We start from the raw sequence: 25856 nt of genomic DNA, 5'->3' as shown, positions 1-25856 counted from the left end.
GGTCAATGCACAGACATTATGAAGAATTTGTACACAATTTCTAATGCAGGTGCCAAACATATAAGGAGCCTGTAGTTTTTGTTTTTGTTTTTCAAAGTTTATTATATTTTTGAGACAGAGAGAGACAGAACATGAACGGGGGAGGGTCAGAGAGAGAGGGAGACACAGAATCTGAAACAGGCTCTAGGCTCTGAGCTGTCAGCACAGAGCCCGACGCGGGACTCGAACTCACGGACCGCGAGATCATGACCTGAGCCAAAGTCGGACGCTTAACCGACTGAGCCACCCAGGCGCCCCGCCTGTAGTTTTTTTCTAAACCAAGGTTCTAGTGACATTCCAGCTTAAAATTTTCAGGCAAGTTTTTCCTAAGAAGATGCTAGCTAACAATATCTTCAGGGGTTGATCAACGGTTACACTGTAAGCATCGGTAATTCACATGTCACTATTATGGATCCTACACACTCAAAATATCAATGTCTCAGGGCACAGTAACAGAGTTGTTAGGCAAACTGGACTACCATGACCAGAGGTCTTAAAGAATGTACACATCAGGGCACCCAGTGGCTCAGTCGGCGAAGCATCTGACGTCAGCTCAGGTCATGACCTCAAAGTTCTTGAGTTCGAGCCCCGCATGGAGCTTTCTGCTGTCAGCCCAGAGCCCGCTTTGGATCCCTCCCCCACCTCTGCACCTCCCCCACTCCCGCACATGCTCTCTCTCTCTCTCTCAAAAATAAACATTAAAAAAGAAAAAAAAAAGAATGCACATAGTTTGAGACTCAAGAGCAAACTAAGATCAGGCAGCAGTTGCTTGGAAGAAACAATTCTCCTGAGAACAACGTGGAAATAGAAGGGTCGTTTCAAATGTTCGGGACTGATGTGCCATTCATAAGGGGGATCGAGCTACAAGTCACAGGCTGGCTTATCACTTGGCTGGCTTTGGGAAAGGCAGCCCTCCACCCCCCGTTTAATTACCGCGATAAGGGGCCGGGGTCAAATGTATCAGACATGGAGGCATAAGGGTAGGGGACTCCCTGACTCTCATAGGGGGCACAGTACACAGACCAATTCAGGTTTTTCTTGGGCAAAGTTGATCACAGAGTTTCCCGCAATGGCGAACTCTCCTCCTTGTCGTCCCTGCTAGCAAATATCCACCTGTCCCACGACACAGGAACATTTGTATTAGAGGCTCCCCTAAAGAAGAAGGCCACGTGAAACCGAAGGAACTTCTGGTTTGGGGACCTGTCCCCTGCCATAAAGGCTACAGCCCATCCCAGAATTCAATACCCCAGCTGAGCAAAGGCATTTGATGCTGTTGCCCTCCTGCTCTTGGTCAGGGTGGAGCATAGACACTGTGACTTGTAAAAGAACTTGTCGACAAGATCAAGAGTGAAAGAGGAGGAGGGGTCTACCGTGGGCCCATTCACTCTGTGCCTGGGATTTCTGCTATTCTGCTCTATAAATATGCTTTGTGCCCAATGATAAACTCAACTGACACTTGTATAGACTTTATTTTCACAGGCATTCCACCTTCTGACATCACATGGGGTAGATATCGTTATGCCCATTGTATAGAGGAGGGAACTGATGAGGAGAAAAATTAGGTAATTCGTGCCAGGTGGCACAGCTGGTGGGTAAAACTAAAATTTAAACCACTGCTCTCTGGAAGGTCCCAGGGGAAAGTGATGCTATCATGGTCTCCTAAAGATATTTCTAACAAATGGTGTTTTGCGTGTGGGTTTGGATGTGTGTGTGTGTGTGTGTGTGTGTGTGTCTCAGAAATGGCCTCTGACAAGGGTACAACGTGGGATGTAATCTGTATGTGGATGTGAGTCTCGAGGGTGCCCCAGGATTCAATCGTGTCTTCTTTAAGTAACTCACGTCTCCCAAAAGGAGGTGTGGCATTTTCGCAAAAGCAAATGCCATTTTCCGTGAATCATAGCTAGTTTTGTGCCTCTGAGAAGCCTTCAGAAATGCTCACCAGCTTTCTGCAGTCTCTTGAACAAGACACCGTCCACAGGATAATGAATATGTCCCCTTTACCTTCTCTGCCTGTGGTCACCACGAATGTCCCTTCATGGGGTCTAAAGCAAGGTATTTATCAGAGGGAAGGAAAAAAAGTTATGTTAGCCAAGTCTGTTCCTCGTGTGTTTCCCGCTCTTCTTTGTGTGTATTTTAAAACTCGCTTTAGTCTTGGGCCAAAATATTTCATTGCTGTTGTGGCCCACATCTTTCTCATTTCCACTTGAGGGCTGCGCCTCATGGTAAAAATCACAAGGGCAATTGTAATTACAGTGCAGACACATCTGCATTTCAAATGAACTCAATCCATTTTGGTTCTCATGATATTGGGGGATGAATAAATCATGCTCTTTAAGTTGTGAATGGCCGCAATACCGAGTCTCAGGAGAGAGAGAGAGAAACTGCAGGCTCCAAAATGCTCTGAGCTATTCTGGGCAGCTAAGCTGTTGCTTTGAGGGCTCGTTATCAGCCTGGATATTATTCCCTTTGGAAAATTTTGAAATGGTCCCGAAAAGTTCATCACTGCCCTGGAGGAGTTGTATCAGGTTATCTCAACCTTCACACAAGAGCCACCCACTCTTCCCTCACTTAGAAAAGCATATCCTTCGCTCGTGACAAGACAACCTGCCAGAAATGCCACCAGCAGTGATTTATTATAAGTTGGTAATTTATTGCTTTGGTTTTCATCTAAGGGACCTGTCATGGAGGAGAGACGGAGCATGAGTTGTTTCCTGTGGGCCGTGGTAGGATTTTTTGTGTTGAGTCCCTGGGCCACCCGAGAGTTTCTGTCAAAACCAAAAGCCAAACTTCAGCCTCTGGCAGTAAAGCAGTTTGGGCACCCTGTCCAACCCTTCGGAATGAAGTGACCATATTCAATTGTGCCTTTTAAATGCATCATTGGATGGAACCAAAGCAAGGAATCCAGAGAGACTCAGAGCAAAGCAAAAGCACAAACCTTAGGAGGTAAGCAAGTGGAAAGCTAGTTTTCATTTAGAAGGTTTCTCTTGAAACATAGAAAACTTGAGGTTCTGCTTGGATATGTACACAGGTGTGAGAGGCCAGATTGAAATCTTAGAGACCATCCCAAGTAAGGAATCTGATACAGAATAGATGCATAAGACCGGGAACCCAGAGGGCTATAATTTCTTGTGTTAGGGTGAACCAGAAATAAACCTTAACTGCAGACAGTTAAGGCCAGGAAATTACCTGTCTAGACTTAACTGCTGGGGAAAAGAACAAACATTCCCCTGAGAACACATAGCTCTAACGGAGATATTGTCCAAGTGTTGGGACTAAATTCAGATGATCTCTGTAGCCTCTAAAAACCACTTGCAGATAATTTTATTGAAAGTAGTCCCAGGTAGGGGCCCCTGGGTGGCTCAGTTAGTTAAGCATCTGACTCTCAATTTTGGCTCAGATCATGATCTCATGGTTTGTGGGTTTGAGCCCCGCCTTGGGCTCTGCACTGATAGGTCAGAGCCTGGAGCCTGCTTAGAATTCTCTCTCTCCCTCTCTCTCTGCCCCTCCTCTGCTCACACATACTCTCTCTCTCTCTCTCTCAAAGTAAATAAATAAACATTTTTTTAAAAATAAAAAAAAAATAAAGTAGTCCCATGTTTGCAGCATATCCACGCTACTACAAAAAGCAAATGTGGGTCCTCTTTGAAAAAACTCAGCACTATCCCAGGACTCAAAGGCTTTTCGGAAATAATGGTCCAAGGAAATAAGGTGTTTGTGGCACAAGTCACAAAACCCACAAGGAAAGAAAGCACTATGTGCGAGAGCCAGCACTATCTACAGACAGAAAAAAAAAAAAAGTCCTGAAAGGGATCTTGAAAATATGAGCTAGGAACAACAGATCACACAAAATGAGTGTGAAGATACTTTTTTAAAAGAACAATTGAAATGAAAAAGCAAGCAGTGCAATGAAAACCCCATGGACAAATTAGCCAGCAGATTAGAGATGGCTAAAGAGAAATTCAGTGAACTTGAAGACAGGTGAGAAACATGTCTACAAGGCAACTTGGTGCCACAAAGGGAAACAAAACATGAAAAAGGAGTCAGGAAACAGAGAGCCTACAATGATAGGTGTGACAAATGTCTTAACAGACTCACAGCATGAGGAGGACAGACCATATATATTTTTTAAATTATAGATGAAAATGTATCCAGGATAGTGGACAGACACCAATTTTCACATTCAAGGAATGAGGTGAATTCCAAAGTGACAGCAGCTGGAAGACCTATCATATAAGGAAAAATGGCAAGCCAAGAAATTGACGAATATGTCAGTAAATCTAATGTACATTTATAATACAAGAAACATTAATAATATTAGACTTACAGGTCAAAAGCAATGTAGAATTAAAATTCTAGACAATATAAAATTCACATCGAAAGAGTATTGGTCATTTTTAAAGTTCTTGAAGGTCCTTGTATTTTTCAAGAGGAGGTTAAAGATGCTTTTTACTTTTAGTCTTTATAGGCGACATATGCGTACCTGAATATCTAAGCTTTCATAAGGCTAGAAGCTACTCTTTAAAAAGTAGAAATGGTAAACTCCACACCCAAAAAACAAATAATCCAGTGAGGAAATGGGCAGAAAACATGAATAGACACTTGCCTAAAGAAGACATCCAGATGGCCAACAGGCACATGAAAAGATGCTCAATGTCGCTCCTCATCAGGGAAATACAAATCAAAACCACACTCAGATATCACCTCACACCAGTCATAGTGGCTAAAATGAACAAATCAGGAGACTATAGATGCTGGAGAGGATGTGGAGAAAGGGAACCCTCTTGCACTGTTGGTGGGAATGCCAACTGGTGCAGCCGCTCTGGAAAACAGTGTGGAGGTTCCTCAAAACATTAAAAATAGATCTACCCTATGACCCAGCAATAGCACTGCTAGAAATTTACTGAAGGGATACAGGAGTGCTGGTGCATAGGGGCACTTGTACCCCAATGTTTATAGCAGCACTCTCAACAATAGCCAAATGATGGAAAGAGCCTAAATGTCCATCAACTGATGAATGGATAAAGAAATTGTGGTTTATATACACAATGGAATACTACTTGGCAATGAGAAAGAATGAAATCTGGCCTTTTGTAGCAATGTGGATGGAACGGGAGAGTGTTATGCTAAGTGAAATAAGTCATACAGAGAAAGACAGATACCATATGTTTTCACTCTTATGTGGATCCTGAGAAACTTAACAGAAGACCATGGGGGAGGAGAAGGAAAAAAAAAAGTTACAAAGAGGGAAGGAGGCAAACCATAAGAGACTCTTAAAAACTGAGAATAAACTGAGGGTTGATGGGGGGTGGGAGGGAGGGGACGGTGGGTGATGGGCATTGAGGAGGGCACCTGTTGGGATGAGCACTGGGTGTTGTATGGAAACCAATTTGACAATAAATTTAATATTAAAAAAATAAAAATAAATAAAAAGTAGAAATGGTAAAGGCTATCTATTACAGTGCTGTGTATAATAGCAAAAGACTGAAAACAGCCTATATGTTCATCAGTTGGTGACTGGTTGAGTACACTATGATATAGCCATGCAGTGGAGTTCTGTGAAAAGAATGAAAATGTAATTTCCAAACAAAGTAGACAGAAAAAAATGAAATGAGTGGGTAGAAGACTTGCAATCATTCCAAAAGTAGGCAGGAAAAGGAGGGAAATAGAAATAGAAAAAGTAGACAAATGTAACCATATAATATTATAGTAATGAATAGAAACCCAGCATATCAGTAACTATAATAAATGTAAAATGACTAAGCTCTACAGTTAGAAGGAAAGGGTGGAAGACTGAGTTAAAATAATGCCATGCATAGGCTGATTACAAGAGGTATACCTATAAGGTATTACCTTAAGTGATTAAAAGTCAATGAATAGGAAAATATGTACTAGTTGAATATTAACCCCCCAAAAGCTGACATAAAGAATTTAAAGATGAAACCAATTTGACAATAAACTTCATATTAAAAAAGAGAATTTAGGGGCGCCTGGGTGGCTCAGTCGGTTAAGCGTCCGACTTCAGCTCAGGTCATGATCTCACGGTCCGTGACTTTGAGCCCCGCGTCAGGCTCTGTGCTGACCGCTCAGAGCCCGGAGCCTGTTTCGGATTCTGTGTCTCCCTCTCTCTCTCTGACCCTCTCCCATTCATGCTCTGTCTCTCTCTGTCTCAAAAATAAATAAACATTAAAAAAATTAAAAAAAAAGAATTTAAAGAAAGTAAGTTTCATTGGGGATTCACTAGAGGTAAAGATAACGAGGAAAGGTTCAATGCATAAGAATGAATGCATAGGAAATTGATATTTAATTTCAAAATACGTATATCAAAAACTGACTATTGAAAAAGTGACTATTTCTTATTGAAAAAGAAATATAAAAATTCATCTTAATAGTGGGAGATTTTGATTTTAATATATCTCTCTGTAGATAATTGTAGTGGACAAACCATAACTGATAAATCGAACAAACCAAATATGAATAAATATATAGACAATATATAACATTACACCTTGAAATTAAAGAAAACACATCCTTCTCAGACACATATGGAATGCACATGAAAATTGACCATCTGCTTTCTGCATCAAATTTAGAAGGATTGGCATTACATACATATAAGGACCACAATGCAATTATACTAGAGCACATAAACATTAACAACTGCAAAAACCTGGAGAAAATCATACATTTAGACATTAAAAATAGTCTTTTAAACTGCCTGTTGGTCCAAAGAGATTTATAATGGAAAGGGGAAAATAGCTGGACATAAAAAATAATAAAAATATTAGATATCAAACCTACAGGAGAGCCAAAACAGTACTCTATTAGGTTAGGTATTAACATTAGGAAAAAAAAAGCAAACCTCTCCAATAACGAGGTAAGCACCCAATTTTGCTTTAAGAACACAGCAGAATTAATGACAAGAAAGTAGAAGCATGGGATGATGAAAGTAGACGGTAATGATAAAGGAAACAAAGAAAAAGAAGGATCAACAGAACCAAAAGTTAGCTCTTCAAAAAGGTTAAATGAATAGAAAACCTTTGTTGAAGCTTATGAAGAAAAAGAGAGGACGAAGTCCCCAGTGAATTCTACTGGAAAAGCAATCAAGAATACATACCTTCTGAGACCAAATGGATAAGAAGATGTGATATACGCCAATACATTTAAAAATGAATTTTAAATTCATTTAAAAATGAATGGATTGGACATTTTAAAAATGAGTACATTTTAAAAATGAATGGACTGGACAAATTCGTTTCAAATGCAGTTATCAAGAAAAGAGGAATAGTCTTAAACTGATTAAGGAAATTGAATCAGTAGTTTCAAAACATACCCTTGAAGAAATATTGAGTCCCATTGGCTTTACCACCAGTTTTACCAAACCTTCAGGAAGAAATAAGTACTATTAACTGCCAAATAATATTTAAAAAAGGAAAAACAAAATCCCCAATTCACTTTATGAGGTTGGCATACTAAAAACCTGATAAGAATGATATGAGAAAGTACAATTGTAGATCAATCTCACTCATGAGCGTAAAGGCAAAAACCCTCAACAGAATAAATGAAATCCTGCAATACATAAAAAGATTAATGTATCATGACCAAGAAAGTCGAGTCCTGGGATTGAAAGGCAAATTAAACCCACAATGAGATGTCACTTTACACCTGTCAGAATGGCTTAAAATAAATAAATAAATAAATAAATAAATAAATAAATAAAACACAAGAAATAACAAGTGTTGGCAAGGGTTAGGATTAAAAAGGAGTCCTTGTGCACTGTTGGTGGGAATGCAAATTGGTACAGCCACTGTGGAAAACAGCATGGAGCTTCCTCAAAAAATTAAAAACAGAATTACCATATAATACAGTAATTCCACTACTGGGTATTTACCCAAAGAAAATGAAAACACTAATTGGAAAAGATATATGCACCTTTTGTTTAGTGCTGCATTATTTACAATAGTGAAGATATACAAGCAACCCAAATGTCCATTGGTGGATGAAAGGATAAAGACGACGTGGTGTATATACAGTATGGACTATTACTTGGCCGTGAAAAAGAATGAGGTTTTGCCATTTGCAATGACATGGATGGATCTAGAGGGTAAAATGCTAAATGAATTAAGTCAGACAGAAAGACAAATATCCTGTGATTTTGCTCATGCGTGTAGTTTAAGAAACAAAACAAACAAACAAAAAGGAGGTAAATGAAAAAACCAGACTCTTAAAATGCAGAGAACAAACTGGGGGTTGCCAGACGGGAGGTGGGGGTGTGTGTGAAATTGATAAAGGGGATTAAGAGCACACTTACCGAGCTAAGCATTGAGTAGCACATAGCATTGTTGAATCATTACATTATACACCTGAAACGAATATAACATCACTTGTTCATTATACTTGAATTTCTAAAAAGACTAATTTAACATTAGGAGAGTGATTTACAAAATTCATCACAATAATAAAGGATTAAAAACCATATGATCATCTCGATACATGCAGAGAGAACATTTGATAAAATTTCACTTCTAATCATGATAAAATCTCTTAGCCAATATAGTAAGGAGTGAACTTCCACAACCTCACAAAGGGCATAAAAAAATGTATAAAAAGCATTATACTTAGTGGGGTCGCCTCAGAAGCCACTTGAAGAGATTCCCAGGGGCCAAAGGCTAGGATAGTTTGAACATGAATAAAAATAATAATAGCTATGGATGTAAACACATCACATATATGTAAGTCCAGGAGTTATTCACGATGAAAACAAACAAATGAACATGTTAAAAATCTCTGAATTGGTTGCCTTTAAGGATAGCAGGACACTAACCCCTTAGTTCGAAGAGTGATAAAGAAAAAAGGGTCAAGAGTTTACATGATCTTTTTTGCATGAATTGTTCCTCAAAGCAACCAAATAGTTGATGGGCAAACCTTTTCCTTTATCACTGCTTATAAATGAGGGAATGATAAAATTAGAATATCATGTATTTGGAGCCTGTGATGATCATTGGTGTTCGTTAACATTGCATAAAGCCAAATAAGTAGATATTACGTGTCTTGCAAATTAGCAAAATCCGAAATGTGGCAAATCCTAAAGCCCAAATGACAAATAAAACTGTAAGAAAAAGTGTGAAGGAGAAAAAACGAGGACAGAGCAGCCGCGGGCCCCGATTTCATCAGTGTCCCAGATTTCTTCTCTCATTCAGTTCCACTCTCCTAAGAGTGAGCTCTGCATAGTCATGGTCAAAAGATGGCTGCCAAACCTCCAGATATCATGCCCAGGAAGGGAGGAAGATCCAGGAAGGAAGATCTAGAAAGCCTTTCTCTGATTAATGAAGGGCAGCCCTTTCTGGGGACTTCCAACCAGGCCACCAGCACAGTTAGGTCTCCTGGAACCCCCAGCTACAAGGGAGTAAGGAGAGACAACTGGTTCTCACTAGCTGAGAACTGTGAGAACTGGTTCTCACAACTGGCTCATGGTCTCAAAGAAAACTGGGGTTAGGTCAGTTAGGGAGAGGGGGAGAGTAGATCCCGAGCAGCAGGCAGCCACTTGTCTCTGGCAGAGATAGATCTGTGTTGTCCTAGAGACACTGCTTCATCTGACAAGACAGAGAGATGACTGGGGCCCAGATCACAGCTCACGACTTGGAACAGAGGGACTCTCCCCACTTGTGAGGAAATCTGAAGCGTGCTTTTGTTAGTGCCCTAAACAAGGCAGCTGACCAGCCAGTGTGCGGTGTCATAACGAACGCAGTCACAAACTGGGCTCCTCTCTTCCCCCGATCCTGACTTCTTTGCACAGATGCTATAAGCCGGGAATTGTCTTCAAACTCTACGAGTTTTATTTGCTGCTTTCTAGACCTTGATATTCATCATAGCTTATATTTGAGGGCAGTTTTCGTTTTTTAGTTATGTCCTATAAAAGAAGAATTGGTTCTTTTTTCTTTAGATTTCACTATTTCCCCTCTATTTCAATAGAATACTGAGAATGATATAAAATCATATTATTAATGCCATCAAGTCTTGGAGCCTATAGGTATTACTAGTCAAACATCTATGCCAGAGAATTAAGCCAAAGCCAGGAAAGTTACTTCTTCCTGTCTTCCTATCCAGGGAAGGAGAGGGGATTTTTAAAAATTAACACCCTTATTTTTTTTTTAATTTAAATTTTATATTTTATTTTTTAGGGCATGTTACAGCTTGCATCGTGTCCCCCAAAAAGATATGTGGAAGTCCCCCATACCTATGAATGGGACCTCAGTTGGAAATAGAGTGTAGGTAGATAATCAAACTAAGATGAGGACATTGGGGTGGGCCCAATTCAATGTGACTGGTGCACCTATAAAATGGGGACCTTTGGACCCAAACATCACATGCACAGAGCAAAGATGATAGGAAACAGGGGTGTGGTGATGGAGGCAGAGATTGTACTGAAGCAGCTGTAAGCCAAGAACTCCAAGAACTGCCAGCTTCCCAGAAGGACTTCCCAGAAACTAAGAAGAGGCCAGGAAGGGGACCCCTGGGTGGCTCAGTCGGTTAAGCAACCAACTCTTGGTTTCAGCTCAGGTCATGATCTCAGGGTTTGCGAGTTTGACCCCCGCATCAGGCTCCGCACTGACAGTGTAGAGCCTCCTTGGGATTCTCTCTCTTTCTCTCTCTCAAAATAAATAAATAAACTTTAAAAAAGAAGGATTCTGCCCAGAGTCTTACAAGGGGCATAGCCAGCCCTCCCAGTACCTTCATTTTGGACTTCTAGCCTCCAGAATTGCGACACAATCTATTTCTGTTGTTGTAAGTCCCCCAGTTTGTGGTCCTTGGTTACAACTGCCCCAGTAAACTAATGTATAGGACAATTTTAGGTTTACAGAAAAGTGGATCCGAAAGTGGAAGGAAGGTTCCCATATATTCCCTCATAACGTGCCCTCCCCCAACACAGTTCCCCTATTATTAACGTCTTGTGTTAGTGAGGGACCTTTGTTACAAGCGATGAGCCAATATCGATACATTACTCTGAACTGAAATCCACGGATTTTATTAGGGTTCACTCCCTGTATAGGACCTGCTATGGTTTTTGTTTGGACATAAGTTTTTGACTTAACTGGATAAATACCAAGGAACACAACTGCTGGATCATATGGTAAGGGTATGTTTAGTTTTGTGAGAAACCGCCAGGCCGTCCTCCAAAGTGGCTGCACCATTTTGAATTCCTGCTCGCACTGAATGAGAAATTATGTTGCTCGTATCTTTGCCAGAATTTGGTGGTGTAGGTGCGAAGCAGCATCTAATTTGTAGTTTTAATTTGCAATTCCCTAATGACCGGAGAGGGAGAGCAGCTTTTCATATGTATATTTGCCATCACTTTAAAGCTCAGATCTTTCCAGGTTCAGATCTTCTGCTTATTTTTAAGTTGGGTTGTTTGTTTTCTCAGGGTTGAGTTTGTGTATGTTGGATACCCTTCCTTTTTAGATATGTGTTTTGCAAATATTTTCCCCTACTCTGTGGCTTGTCTTTCATTTGTTAAACAGCGTCTTTCACAGAGCAGAAGTTTTTAATTTTAATGAAGTACAACTTGTCAGGTTTTTATTTTTTTCTTTCACTACGCTTTGTGATCTGAAAAGCCATGGCCAAGCCCAAGGTCAACTAGATTTTTTTCGGCCATCTTTTGTGAGGTTTTACAGGTTTGCATTTTACACTTAGGTCTAAGATCCGTTTTGGGTTCATTTTTGTGAAGAGTGTAAAATTTGCATCTCGATTCATTTATTTGCATAGACATGTCCAGCTGTTCCGGCATTATTCGTTGAAAGGATGATCCTTTCCCTATTGGATTGTCTTTGTTCCTTTGTCAAAGAGTAGTTGACTATCTGTGGGTCCATTTCTAGGCTTTGTATTCTGACACACGAGTCTATTTTTCTCTTCTGTTACCAGTACCACACTGTCTCAATTGTTGTAGCTTACATTAAACCTTGAAGTCCTATAATGTGAGTTGTCAAACTTTATTCAATATTGTGTTGGCTTTTCTGGGTCTTTGCCTTTCCATGTAAATGTTGAACTTTATTTTGTAAATAATGTTTATTTTTTAAGTTTACTTATTTATTTTAAGAGAGAGAGAGAGCACAAGCAGGGGAGGGACAGAGAGAGGGGGGAGAATTTGAAGTAGGATCCATGCTGTCAGTGCAGAACTGGACACGGGGCTCGAACTCATGAACTGTGAGATCGTGACATGAGCAGAAATCAAGAGTCAGACGCTTAACCGACTGAGCCACCCAGGTGCCCCTAAATGTTCAACTTTAGAGTCAGCTTGTCAATATCCACAAAATAACTCACTGGGATTTCGACTGGGATTGTATTGAATTTATCAATTAATTTGGGAAGAACTGACATCTTGACACTATTGAGTCTTCCTATCCATGAACATGGAGTCTGTCTCCATTTATTTAGTTCTGCTTTGATTTCTTTCATCAAAGCTTTGTAGTTTTCCTCATGTGAATCCTGTACATACTTTGTTCTATTTATGCCTAGGTTGCATGTGTGTGCGTGCGTGTGTGTGCGTGTGTGTGTGTGTGTATGCTAAGGAGAGAGGATTTTTAAAAGGTATTTTAAAAAGAAAATAAAATTAGAAAGCTTGGCAATTATAGAGAAGTAAAGTAAAAGAAGAACAATTAAGCTGCAATTCAAGGCATAATTCCAAATGCAAAATACCTAAGGAACAGAATATAGTTTGCTAAAAGGCATAAAGAAAACCCTGAAGACTTCTTTAGTGAAACAAACATGCAAAACACAAGCTGAGAGCCTGAGAACACAGTTCAGGGATGAAGCTGGCTTTCTACAGAGCGGAGAAAATTCCCCCCAGCCAGCAAGGCTCTTCTTACCACCCCCCTGCCCTGCACTGCGTCCTGAAGTTGGTCCCTGCAAGGCAAGGAGAAGAGAGAAAGGTATAGGCAGCGCCCCACAAACCCCCAAATCTCTGTTCCACTGGTCAGAAAACCAAGTCAAGCCTCTGAGATATCACCTCTGCTGAGAAAACACTGGCTCTCAGACAGACTATAGGGAATGCCCATCCCCATCCAAAATTACACATCTCCTCTCACACATGAGGATAACTAGGACAAAAGAGAGATCATTTGTCAAATGTTTATCAAGTACAACTGCTGTAAAATTTCCTCCTGAAGAGGAAGGAGTCTTTGTTGAGAAGAAGCTTCATGGCAGAGGTTGGACCCTGAGAGCCGGGGTTTCAGAAAGCAATAAAACAAGTGAGCCGATTGAACCACTCTCTGGAGAAATGAGCAGGAATTTGGGACTGTGGGGAAAATGCTGACAACACAGGGGAGAAGAGAAATACGGCAGGGAAAAAAAACCTGAGGCTGAGAGCAGTGTGGTTTGTGTCAGAAGAACAAGCCTCCAGGGGCACCTGGGGGGTTCAGTGGGTTAAGCGTTTGACTTTGGCTCAGGTCATGATCTCGGGATTCGTGGGTTCGAGCCCCGTGTCAGTCAAGGCTAGGGGCTGCTAGCTCAGAGCCTGGACCCTGCTGCAGATTCTGTGTCTCCCTTTCTCTCTGCCCCTCCCCTGTTTCTGCTCTCTCTCAAAAATGGATAAACAAACATTAAAAAAGAAAGAAAGAAAGAGAGAAAGACTCGACTTCTGTGTGGAATATCCAATTTCATGGTATTTCAAAAATAAATAAACATTAAAAAAATTTTTAAGATAAAAAAAAGTCTCCTCTTTAAAAATAACGACAACCGACACTGAGTGTTTCTCATGTTTCAGTCCTTACATCCAAGCAATTTATAAGCATTATCTCCTTTAACCTTAGAACCCTATGAAGTTAGGGCTCTTACGTTGTCTTTATTTGCAAATAGGAAACCTAAGACCTAGAGACAGTAATAACATGTCCAAGGGCACTCAGCAAGTGACCAAAGCCAGCATTTGAGCCCAGACTGCCTGACTCCAGAGCCCAAAGGTCACCTACGATGGGTTAAAGCTGCTTCTTTGGTCCATGGACAAGAATGACTCACCGCTAACTAAGAGGTCTTATGATTCACTGAAATTCTTCTTGTCAAGGTCACCGAACCACCTTCTGGCTGCAAAACCCAAGGAGCCAACTTCTGGGTCACAAAAGAAACAGAATCCAGTTTTTGCGTTTTGGTTTTTTTTTTTTTAATGACAACAGCTAATGTGAATCTTGTCCAAACCACATGCTTCTTTCTCCCTCCTTTGAACTTTACTTTTCTCTACAGCACTTATCACCATTTGACATTTTATATTTAACTTATTTGTCCGTTGTGTCTTCTCCAGCTAGCTGTCCCAACAGCAGATATTTTTGTTCCATTTTGTTAGTATTTGGTCAGTATCTGTGGAATGAGCCCTAATATTTAACCAAGAGTATGACATTTTGGAGATGTGTTGGTAGTTCTTGAAAAAATTAAACAAGCATCTACTCTATGTCCTGGAAATTCTACTCCTAGACATTTACCTAAAAGAAATGAAAATATATGTCCTCGTCCTCCCCCCACCATAGAGTCCTATAAAAGTCCCATATAAGACCGTGCATGATAAGTCACACAGACTTATGCAGAGTCTGAAAAACAAAACAAACAAACACAAAGAGACTTACAAATTTTTTTTTAATGTTTATTTATTCTTGAGAGAGACAGAGACAGAGTGCAAGCAGGGGAGGGGCAGGGAGAGAGGGAGACACAGAATCCGAAGCAGGCTCCAGGCTCCGAGCTGTCAGCACAGAGCCCAATGCAGGGCTCGAACTCACAAACCATGAGACCATGACCTGAGCCAAGGTCAGATGCTCAACCGACTGAGCCACCCGGGCGCCCCTATAGGCTCTTAAGTACAGAGAGCAAATTGGTGGTTGCCAGAGGGGAGGTGGAGGAGGGGACAGATGAATACCCTATGGTATATCCCTTAAATGAACTAGCACTCAGCGATGAAAAGGAATCAATTAGTGATATAAAAAGCAGTATGCATGGATCTCAAACACTTCCGTGTGTGAAAGATGCCGGACATAAAAAGACACCGACAGATCATGCGATGTATTATTTCATTCTATATGACCTTAAAGAAAGGCAAAGCTAATCTGTGGTAGTAAATATTAGAGCTGCAGTGACCTGGGGTGCACTGGCATTGCCTGGCAGGGACCAGGGCGGCAGGGGGGGTGGGTAGCTTTCTGGAGTCACGGAAGTGTTGTGCTCAATTGAGTTTTAGGTAGTGGTTACAGAAATGTAAACAAAGTGCCAAGATGTATCACGTGAATCCCTTAAGAATCTTAGTAACTGGCACAAAATAGGTGCTCCAAAGATGTTAATTCTCTGTCTTGCTATTGAAAATAAAAGACAGGACCCCTGGGTGGCTCAGTCAGTTAAGCATCCGACTTCAGCTCAGGTCATGATCTCGCGGTTTGCGAGTTTGAGCCCCGCATGGGGCTCTGCGCTGACCGCTCGGAGCCTGGAGCCTGCTTCCGATTCTGTGTGTGTGTCTCTCTCTCTCTGCCCCTCCCTCTGCCCCTCTATCTCCCTCTGCCCCTCTGTCTCTCTCTCTCTCTCTCTCTCTCTCAAAAATAAACATTAAAATTTAAAAATAAAATAAAAAAAAGACAATTCTTTATCCTGATCGCTTCGCTCCAACTAATTCAAGGTTTTTGCTATCTTTTATGCCCATTGGCAATTTTGTGAGCCTGCCCTGTGTTCTTCAGAAATTGAAAAATACAGTCCCTAAGACCGTAAGTACTTTTGACCTTGACACAAGGCAAAACTGGGTCAAATTGAATCGATTTAGATAATGGCAAGGTTAAAAGTCATTTCTGAAATGTATTCCCTGAACGTCAGATCATTTTTTTTAAGGCAGTGAATGATAGAAGGGGCTCGTTGACAAAAGACTTTAAAAACTGCCATTTTGATTCTCAAAGTAAATGTCTACCAAAAGTCGTGAATTTGGTTGGTGCTGTCATTTTATTAGCATGGAAAATAAAAGTCATTATTGGTTGATTTTGCATTATTGACTTTCGTAATGATTTCTGTCGCTGTGAAGCAGTGCCCCAGGGATTCTGTGATCGTTACATCTTTGATGGGGCTCCCTTCATCCATTTCCCTGAGGGGCATCACGACAGCCAGGTCAGCAGGATGTCAATTCGGAGTCAGGCTGCGGGAAGGGGCCGCTCTCCCCTGCAGGAGCCGCAGTGACAGCCCCGGGACTCTGGGAGGCTGTGGGTGGCAGGCAGATCCGAGGACCTGAAACCCACATCTGAGAATCTGCAGGTGGTAGGAGGTAGGAGGACAGCGACCACTCAGAATCTGGTCGCCCCAGGCTGACCAGAGGTGCCCTGATAACCCACCTTCAGAGGTCATATTAAAGTGACAAACCAACACAACTCCACCCTCCAAGACTTTGACCCTCCCTGCACCTTTGTCCGGGAAATCCCTGTCCGCCTAACTGACTGTGACCATCCAGCTGGAACAAGCAGTCTGTCTCCTTTATTCTCCCTTCATGATGAGACTTGATCAGAGGCTGGGAGCGGTCTGCGCACATCTGGAAGCAGCGAGAAGCAGCTAATGTTAAACTCCACCCTTTCCGGGTTTGCACGGCCTGTGTTCCCTTCCACCTGAACCAGCAGTCCCAGGACCCTCGGCCAACCAAAGCCCCCACGATCTGCCTTCTGCCTTCAGGCTTTCCTTGCAGACGGGCATCATTGGACGTTATTGGAATTCAAGAAGGGAAACGTGGGACGCTCCTTTCTCCCTGTCCCATCAGTGCCACATGGGGTATTTTATGGATTAAGATGAATATTATAAAGCCTCCGTGGCCCTGGGCAAATCTGTCTTTCGAAGCCTCATTTCCTCTTCTGGGAAAGTGGGGATGCCATTACTTACCTTGCAGGGCTGTCCTGGGGATCGAACGAAGAAATGAATATAGTTCCTGGCACACCGCCTTCTGCGTAAGTGCTCAACAGATGGCAAGTATCGCTGAGTGTAATTAATTTTATGATAGTATCATAAAACCTCGCTCTCTCCTACTCGTAGTCCCCAGTTAGAATGTTCTCCAGGCTTCGCTACTGCACTGGGTGTCTCCGTCCTGTTGGTCTTCCCAGGGTGTTTTCCCTGGACGCTTCTGCACCCGCTGTATCAGAGAATCTCACCTTTGCTTAGGTGTCCCTTCCGAAGAGATGGAAAAAAAGAGTCCGAGAAGATGGGATACTTTGAGAATTCTTCTGAAATCCTGAAAAGTCTTTGTTTTCTCCTATGACTCAGTTTCCTTAGCAAATCCTTAGCAAATGCAGAACCGCTTAGCACCCATCAGGCGAGCAGAAATGTGGAAACTAACAAGTTCACGTTAGTAAAATCGTTTGGTGTCATCGGACAGAAATGTTCCAAGATGACACGGGCAATTCTACTTTTTATTTATTTTATTTATTTTGAGAGAGAGAAAAAAAGAGAACACACGAGTGGAGGAGGGGCAGAGAGAGGGAGAGAGAAAGAATCCCAAGCAGCCTCCCCACTGTCAGCACGGAACCCAGTGTGGGGCTCGAACTCATGAACCATGAGAACACAACCTGAGTCGAAATCAAGAGTCGGATGCTCAACCCGCTGAGCCACCCAGGGGCCCCTTGCTTGTTGTTTTCTAATTCCTTTAGTAGGATGGTCGCCACAGAATGATCATGACCTCTTCTTGCTGGAATGGTCCACAGAGAGCTAGTCCATGGTGCCCTGACTGCGGTCCACAGAAAGCCTTCAAGCAGGGGCTGTGACTCTCTGTAACTTCACCTAATTTTTGTGGATATGCGTGTTTTTGGAGAGACGTCCACTGCTTTCATGGCTTCTCAGGGATTCAGGTCCCAACCTCCTGATCTTACACATGGAGAAGCTAAGGCCCATGGAAAATGGAGGGGGAGGGGCGTCCAAACTAATTTAAACATGGTTATATGTAAAGGAAGACTACTGAGAAAAGCCATAGCGGGGCGCCTGGGTGGCTCAGGTCGGTTAAGCATCCAACTTCGGCCCAGGGCACCATCTCACGGTTGGTAAGTTCGAGCCCTACGTCGGGCTCTGTGCTGACAGCTTGGAGCCTGGAGCTTGTTTCCGATTCTGTGTCTCCCTCTCTCGCTGCCCCTCCCCTGCTCATGCTCTGTCTCTCTCTGTCTCAAGAATAAACATTAAAATTTTTTTTCTTAATTTTAAAAAAGAAGAAGAAGAAGAGCCATAGGACCACTGCTTTATTTCCCTGTATCTTTTCAGCCTGCCTATCAGGCAAATTGTTTCCAACACCTCCCTGCTATCCATGTACTATGCTCTGCCTTGGACAGAGGGTTGCCGGATTTCCAAACAAACCAGCAGCAATGACAACAACAAAAAGGATGCCTGGGTCTATTCAAACCTCACATACACAATAGATAATGTTCAAGTATAAACCGATCCCATATCTGAAATCCACATTTAACTGGGCAGCCCTCTGTGGGGATACCAAAGCCACAGCCCTGACCTGTATAGCACATTTAAGAGAGGGTCATCTGGGAGCAGAGACCGGGGCCCCTGAACTGGCCGACAAGTCTGGAAGGAGCCCAAGGGAAGGGCATAGATCCATGACCCAGGGGTTAGGTAGTAGTTTTCCTAGGCTAAGCGGGGTGAGGGAGGCCTCTTAAAACTGAGGAAGACTGAAACTAAGGAGTCAAAATACAGTCTCCTCCTGACCTAACGACAGCAAGAGGTATGGCAGGGGCTCCCCCTCTCCTGTGAAGGAAAGCTGGCAGAACACAAGGCTGGTATGGGGTCTCATGACACCTTGCAGGACATTAGAAGAATGCCCCTTCCATAAGGAAAAAGCCATAAATTATTGTGTTTTTTTTTTAATTTTTTAAAAATGTTTATTCATTTTTGAGAAACAGAGAGAGACAGAGCATGAGCGGGGAAGGGGCAGAGAGAGGGAGACACAGAATCCGAAGCAAGCTCCATGCTCCGAGCTGTCAGCACAGAGCCCGACACAGGGCTCGAACTCACGAACTGTGAGATCATGACCTAAGCTGGTCAGACACTCAACCGACTGAGCCACCCAGGCACCCCGGTTTCTTAATGATAATAATTACCAAAATAAAGTCAGTCTGTGTAAATTTTGCAGATTTAATTATTAAATACAAAAGCATAGAAAATGGAAAATTTAATCACAAATAATTAGAAACTCAAGAAACCAGACTATTACATAAGTACACGTCAACATTTTGCTTTCGTGGTGACATCGCTACGATAATTTCATTGCCTAATTGTCCCACTATCTTGCGTCCTATAAGAATCGTTGCTAGATTTGACTGCTTTAGTTGTGATATTTTAGGCCTTACGTCTTTGGAAATAAATTTGAGTTCTGAGAAACTATATTGGCAAAGTTAAATATATCCTGAGAGCTTCAGAAGTTTGCGCAAAGGCATCTGATAAGCTATAGCTGCAAATACATTAAAAGACACTAACAGATGACAAAGTGGATTTCAGAAAGTCACCTGAGGCTTTTGGATCCTCATATGTTGATATCCCCTGGATATCACACTGCTTATATAGATCAGATCTATTTCTTTAATAAATTACACCGTGAAGCACTACATGTTCATTATAATTCTCAAATACATGGCATTTAAATCCTTGAGAAGGTCATAACACTGAGCATCTAAACCTGTCTTAAAACATGATATTGTTGTAAGAAATATAAAGCAATTTTTTTTCAAATTAATTTGTAGTATAGTTGGGCTGTCATAGGATTTGGAGATTAAAGGGTTTTCATTTGCCTTTTTCTCGTATTTCCTACATGGAGTGATTGGCGTCAGTGTAAGAGACCCTACAATTTGTTTAGCATCAATAATATGTATTTGATAAATACTGACTCTTTGTTTTTCTTCAAAACACTCCTGAATCCCTTCGATCCTTTGGGGATCACTATGTACATTGAATTTTGGTTCCTATAACTATCTGCTAATGATATTAATTCTACTTAAAATGCTGTGCCAAATCAATCCCGAGCAAATACATTTAAAAGTGGATTTCGAATTTGTTTTGAATTTTATTTTAATTCCAGTGTCGTGAACATACAGTGTTATGTTAGTTCCAGCTGTGCAATATAGTGATTCAGCAATTCCATTTATTACTCAGTGTTCATCAAGGTAAGTGTCCTCTTTTTAAAAATAAATTTTTTTAATGTTTATTTATTTTGAGAGAAAGACAGAAAGAGTGGGAGAGAGAATCCCAAGGAGGATCCTCACCGCCAGTCAGAGCCGGATGTGGGGCTCAAACTCATTGACTGTGAGATCGTGACCTGACCTAAAACCAAGAACCAGATGCTTAACCGACTGAGCCGCCCAGACGCCCAAGGTAAGTATACTCTTTTTTTTTTTAAATATAATTTATTGTCAAATTGGCTAACATACAGTGTAGACGGTGTAGCCTTGGCTTCAGCGGTAGATTCCCATGATTTATCACTTGCATACAACACCCAGTGCTCATCCCAACAAGTGCCCTCCTCAATGCCCATCACCCATTTTTCCCCTCTCCCCTGACCCTACCCCCATCAGCCCTCCTTTTCTTCTCTGTCTTTAAGAGTCTCTTATGGTTTGCCTCCCTCTCTGTTTGAAACAGGTTTTTCCCCTTCCCTTCCCCCATCGTCTTTGCTGAGTTTCTCAAATTCCACATGAGTGAGAACATACAATATCTGTCTTTCTCTGACTATTTCACTTAGCACAATACTCTCCAGTTCCATCCATGTTGCTGCAAATGGCATGATCTTATTCTTTCTCATTGCCAAGTAGTATTCCATCGTATATATAAGCCACATCTTCTTTATCCATTCATCAGTTGATGGACATTTGGGCCCTTTCCATAATATGGCTATTGTTGAAAGCGCTGCTATAAACATTGGGGTCCATGTGCTCTTATGAATCAGCACTCCTGTATCCTTTGGATAAATACCTAATAGTGCAATTGCTGGGTCGTAGGGTAGTTCTATTTTTTTGTTTTTTGGGAACCTCCATACTGTTTTCCAGAGTGGCTGCACCAGCTTGCATTCCCACCAACAATTCAAAAGAGATTCTCTTTGTCCGCATCCTCGCCAACATCTGTTGTTGTCTGAGTTGTTAGTGTTAGCATTCTGACGGGTGTGAGGTGGTATCTCATTGTGGTTTTGATTTGTATTTCCCTGATGATGAGTGATGTGGAGCATTTTTTCATGTGTCGGTTGGCCATCTGTATGTCTTCCTTGGAGAACTGTCTATTCATGTCTTTTGCCCATTGCTTCACTGGATTATTTGTTTTTTGGGTGTTGAGTTTGATAAGTTCTTTGTAGATTTTGGATACTAACCCTTTATCTAATATGTTATTTGCAAATATCTTCTCCCATTCTGTTGGTTGCCTTTTAGTTTTTCTTATTGTTTCCTTCTCTATGCAGAAGCTTTTTATCTTTATGAGGTCCCAGTAATTCATTTTTGCTTTTATCTCCCTTGCCTTCAGAGACATGTTGAGTAAGAAGTTGCTGCAGCTGAGGTCAAAGAGGTTGTTGCCTGTTTTGTCTTCTAGGGTTTTGATGGTTTCCTGTTTCACATTTAGGTCTTTAATCCATTTTGAGTTTATTTTTGGTATGGTGTAAGAAAGTGGTCCAGTTACATTCTTCTGAATATTGCTGTCCAGTTCTCCCAGCACCATTTGCTAAAGAGACTGTCTTTTTTCCATTGGATACTGTTTTTTGCTTTGTCAAAGATTAGCTGGCCGTATATTTGTGGGTCCAGTTCTGGGCTGTCTATTCTATTCCATTGGCCTATGTGTCTATTTTTGTGCCAATACCATACTATCTTGATGATTACAGCTTTGTAGTAAAGTCCAGGACTGGGATGCCTCCCACTTCGTTTTTCTTTTTCAACATTACTTTGGCTTAGAATTGTTTGTTCTAGCTTTGAGAAGAATGCTGTGCAATTTTGATTGGGATTGCATTGAAGGTGTAGATTGCTTTGGGTAGTATTGACATTTCAACAATATTTATTCTTCCAATCCATGAGCATGGGATGTTTTTCCATTTCTTTGTGTCTTCTTCTCTTAATTCCTTCTACCTATTTCACCCATCTACCCCCCACCCCCACCTCCTCTCTGGTAACCATCAGATTTATACTTAAGAGACTAGGGTGTTGGTTCATTGGTCTGTTTTGTTTGGTTTTTGGTTTTGGTTTTTTGGGTTTTTTTTGGTTTGTCCCTCTTTTATTCCCCCCCCCCCCCACCAATCAAACAAAAACTTTGTTCATTGTTTTGTTTCTTAAATTCCACATATGAACGAAATCATATTATACTTGTCTTTCTCTGGCTGACTTATTTTGCTTAACATTATACTCTCTAGCTCCATCCATTGTTGTCGCAAATGATAAGATTTCATTCTTTTTTGATGCCCGAATAATATTCCAGTGTGGGGGGGAGAGGGTATATCATATCTTCTTTATAGTATCCATTCAATCAGTCAATGGACACTTGGGCTGCTTCCATGTCTTGGCTATTGTAAATAATGCTGCAGTAAACATAGGGGTACATGTATCCCTTCGAATTAGGGTTTTGGTATTCTTTGGGTAAATAACAGTAGTGCAATTACTGGATTGTAGAGTAGTTCTATTTTTAATTTTTGAGGAACCTCCGCACTCTCTTCCACAGTGGCCACACCAATTTTCATTCCCACCAACGGTACATGAGGGTTCCTTTTTCTCTGCTTCCTCGTTTCTTGTGTTTTCAATTTTAGCCATTCTGACAGGTGTAAGGTGGTATCTCATTGTGGTTTTGATTTGCATTTCCCAGATGATGAGTGATGTTGAGCATCTTTTCACGTGTCTGTTGGCCATCTGTACGTCTTCTTTGGAGAAATGTCTGTTCATGTCTTCTGCCCATTTTTAATTGGATTATTTGTTTTTTGTGTGTGTGTTGAGCTGCATAAGTTCTTTATATGTTTTGGATACTAACCTTTATCAGCTTTGTCATTTGCAAATACCTTCTTCCATTCAGTATGTTGTCTTTTAGTTTCGTTGGTTGTTTCCTTTGCTGTACAAAGGCTTTTTGTTTTGGTATAGTCCCAATAGTTTATTTTTGCTTTTGTTTCCCTTGTTTAAGGAGACATATCTAGAAATATGCTGTTATAGCTGATGTTAGGGACATTACTACCTGTGCTCTCTTCTAAGATTTTTATGGTTTCAGGTGTCACATTTAAATCTTTAATCCGTTTTGAGTTTATTTTTGTGTATGGTATATAGCTGTCCAGTTTTCCCAACACCATTTGTTCAAGAGACTATCTTTTTCCCATCGCATATTCTTACCTCCTCTGTCTAAGATTAATTGACCATATAATCATAGGTTTATTTCTGGGCTCTCTATTCTATTCCATTGATCTGTGTATCTACTTTTGTACCAATACCATACTGTTTTGATTAGTACAGCTTTGTAATATAACTTGAAGTCTAGAATTGTGATACTTCCAGCTTTGTTTTTCTTTGTAAGATTGCTTTGGCTATTCGAGGTCTTTTGTGGTTCCATACAAATTTTACGATTGTTTGTTTTAGTCTGTGAAAAAATCCTCTTGGTATTTTGATAAGGATTGCATTAAATCTGTAGGTTGCTTTGGGTAGTGTGGGCATTTTAGTAATATTTGTTCCTCCAATCCATAAGTTTGGACGGTTTTTCTATTTGTTTATGTTGTCTACAAGTGGATTTTTAAAAAAAAGTATACCTTTGGCTGAAATCTAGAATTTACATCTTTATTAAACGTGAAGAATTTCTAGAGCAAAATTGTGTAATTTGCTTTGCATGGCACCTAGGACATCAACTGAACCTTCCCACTTGGTATCCAATAATGTTTCAAATTTATGTTTGGTAAATTTGTTTTCAATACGCTCCAACATTTCATTAAAGTTGAAAAGAGTTACATAGTTTTTGGATAGTATAAAAAATGCCTATAGTTCAAAAGACTTTTTTTGTCTGCATCATTTCTTACCAAGTTTAAAAAATGTGTGGAACTTGACATGAAATGTCAGAGACCGAGTAGAGTGAAAAAGAGTGTTCCTCTGTCACCTCAGCCCAGCATGGGGCCTTGGACTGGAGCAAGGTGAGGAGGGTATCCACTTGGGGTGCGATTGGAGAAGCCTACATTGGGGTAAAGTGGGAATCCCCACAGAGGGGAAGCTGAGCGAGGCATCAAAGTCTGAGCAGGAGGATGGGGTGTCCACATGAGTAGGGACAGCGCAGCACAGAGAATCTGAGCCAATGTGAGGTGAGGTGGACATCTGACAGGCGAGATACAAGTTTGGGCACATACAGGGTAACTGATCAAATCGTGTAAGAATATTAAGGATAATGAGAGCCAGGTTTCTTACATTTGGTTACAAGTATGGAAGGGGAAAGAGCTAGAATTAGACCTATGTGTTGGATTGGGATTGAAAGTAATTGTATGAACTCGATATATAGATACATAGAAGTAAACACAGATGGAAATGTGTGTAAGTATGCTCACAAACACACGTGTGTGTACATACACATACATACATATATTTAACATTGTTCACTAACTTGCTTGGAAACAATGACATCCCAATGGCAATGAGCACACCTAGGGTGCACATCTTGGCTTCTAAACTCCATTTTCCACTTAAAAGAAGCAGGAGAAGTTAACTGATTCTGGGGCTGGGCAGGAAAAGTATGAGATAAACTTGGAACATCTTGTGTTGAAGTGCCCAAAGAATGATAAATACTTAAGGACACGGAAGTCAGCTTACAGGGCCCCCTACTGGTCAGGTTGGGGACAACACAATCATCAGAATAAATAGGGATGGTAACATTTTTAATTCATTAAAAAATAGAAAAACGAATGTCAATACAACTATTAAAAACAAATAATAAAATGTTGGATGAGGAATGGTATATTTAAGTAGTATATTTTATTTTATTTTATTTTATTTTATTATTTTTTTTCCAATATATGAAATTTATTGTCAAATCGGTTTCCATACAACACCCAGTGCTCATCCCAAAAGGTGTCCTCCTCAATACCCATCACCCACCCTCCCCTCCCTCCCACCACCCCCCCCCCCCCCATCAACCCTCAGTTTGTTCTCAGTTTTTAAGAGTCTCTTATGCTTTGGCTCTCTCCCACTCTAACCTCCTTTTTTTTTTTTTTTCCTTCCCCTCCCCCATGGGTTTCTATTAAGTTTCTCAGGATCCACATAAGAGTGAAAACATATGGTATCTTTCTTTCTCTGCATGGCTTATTTCACTTAGCATAACACTCTCCAGTTCCATCCACGTTGCTACAAAGGGCCATATTTCATTCTTTCTCATTGCCACGTAGTACTCCATTGTGTATATAAACCACAATTTCTTTATCCATTCATCAGTTGATGGACATTTAGGCTCCTTCCATCATTTGGCTATTGTTGAGAGTGCTGCTATAAACATTGGGGTACAAGTGCCCCTATGCGTCAGTACTCCTGTATCCCTTGGGTAAATTCCTAGCAGTGCTATTGCTGGGTCATAGGGTAGATCTATTTTTAATTTTTTGAGGAACCTCCACACTGCTTTCCAGAGCGGCTGCACCAATTTGCATTCCCACCAACAGTGCAAGAGGGTTCCCGTTTCTCCACATCCTCTCCAGCATCTATAGTCTCCTGATTTGTTCATTTTGGCCCCTCTGACTGGCGTGAGGTGATATCTGAGGGTGGTTTTGATTTGTATTTCCCTGATGAGGAGCGATGTTGAGCATCTTTTCATGTGCCTGTTGGCCATCCGGATGTCTTCTTTAGAGAAGTGTCTATTCATGTTTTCTGCCCATATCCTCACTG

The 25856-nt window shown here is 41.1% G+C and overlaps 1 long non-coding RNA gene across 1 annotated transcript in view; it reads right to left on the bottom strand.

Moving 5' to 3' along the window:
• Positions 1 to 743: 743 nt before the first annotated feature.
• Positions 744 to 25856, bottom strand: part of LOC131492510 (uncharacterized) — a 43866-nt gene continuing 18753 nt past the window's right edge. Inside the window, exons 2-3 of the long non-coding RNA XR_009252086.1 lie at positions 8348 to 8399; positions 744 to 2081 (exon numbers count right to left, since the gene is read on the bottom strand). This is a non-coding gene — a long non-coding RNA (uncharacterized LOC131492510). The remainder of the gene's footprint in view (positions 2082 to 8347; positions 8400 to 25856) is intronic.

Source organism: Neofelis nebulosa, chromosome 13 (genome assembly GCF_028018385.1).
Source record: "Neofelis nebulosa isolate mNeoNeb1 chromosome 13, mNeoNeb1.pri, whole genome shotgun sequence".
Taxonomy (NCBI): domain Eukaryota; kingdom Metazoa; phylum Chordata; class Mammalia; order Carnivora; family Felidae; genus Neofelis; species Neofelis nebulosa.
Note: the sequence above shows the minus strand (reverse complement) of the source record. Positions and strands in the feature narration are given on the sequence as shown.